General features: G+C 37.4%; 1 non-coding gene across 1 annotated transcript; it reads right to left on the minus strand.

Annotated features, from left to right (window-relative positions):
- Positions 1-506: 506 nt before the first annotated feature.
- On the minus strand, positions 507-677 carry LOC123462682. Its single transcript, XR_006638463.1, has one exon. It is a non-coding gene; the product is annotated as a U1 spliceosomal RNA (small nuclear RNA).
- Between the last annotated feature and the right edge of the window lie 384 nt (positions 678-1,061).

A 1,061-nucleotide genomic window follows, 5' to 3' on the forward strand; every position in this document is an offset into this window, starting at 1 on the left:
GTTTTCAAACTGATCTGCTTCAAATTTGATAAGTAATTCCTCTTGTATACAATTAATTTTTGACCATTTTTAAATTGTGTGTGTGTGTTCACATGAGTGAGTGCCACAGCGAGTGTGTGGAAGTCACAGGATAACTTTCAGATCAGTCCTCACCTGTCCTCATTTGAGGCAAAGTTTTTTTTACAAGGGATCCTCCCTCACCCAACTGTTTTTTGCTGCACTCACCATGAACTATCTAGAAACTCTTCTCTTGCTGCCTCCAATCTAGCCCTTAGCATTTGCATGCAAGAATTATTGCCACAGCTTCTGGACTTTCAGGCTTTTCATGTGAGGTATGTGCATAAAATCAGAGTATTCCAGCTTCAATAGTGAGTGCTTTATCCACTAAGCCATCTCCCTGGACCTCTACATTAGTCTTTAGCACGCACATTCTTGTCAGCTCTATAAAACTTAGTTCACAATTTAGATGGTGGTCTCTACTGTTTTTTTTTTTTTCTTTTGTAAACCATGGGACAGCATGAATGCAGTCCTCCACTACCACAAATTAAGTTTTCACAAGTCAAGTTTTCCACATTTGGGGAAATCACAGGGGTCAGCACATCTGAAGAGCAATGGATCAGCCTCGCCTTGGGAAAACCACCTTCGTCATCATGGTATCTCCCCTGCCAGGTAAGTATGGACTCTATTTTTTTGATGGTGTACATGAGAGTTCATTCAGAATATAACTAGCTGTCATAAAAATACAATTCAATTATTATTTTAATGTCACTTCGAGAATAAAATATCACTGATTATTTTGGAGTAGAAATATTGTAAAAAAATGTTTTTTATTTCCACTGAAGATATAAGAGTTCAACTTCCAAGTCTTTTAATAATAGAATTAGCCAAGACAGGTGGCATATACCTATAATGCCCATTATGTGGAAGGTGGAGGTAGGAGACCAGGAATTTAAGATCAGCCTCAGAGACATAGTGTGTTTTGAGGCCATCTTTGGTTACATGAGGCTTGTCAAAATGAAGTAAAATAAAATAAACAAACAGTGGTTCTAAATACAAATTTA

The sequence above is a fragment of the Jaculus jaculus genome, chromosome 7, assembly GCF_020740685.1.
Source record: "Jaculus jaculus isolate mJacJac1 chromosome 7, mJacJac1.mat.Y.cur, whole genome shotgun sequence".
Taxonomy (NCBI): domain Eukaryota; kingdom Metazoa; phylum Chordata; class Mammalia; order Rodentia; family Dipodidae; genus Jaculus; species Jaculus jaculus.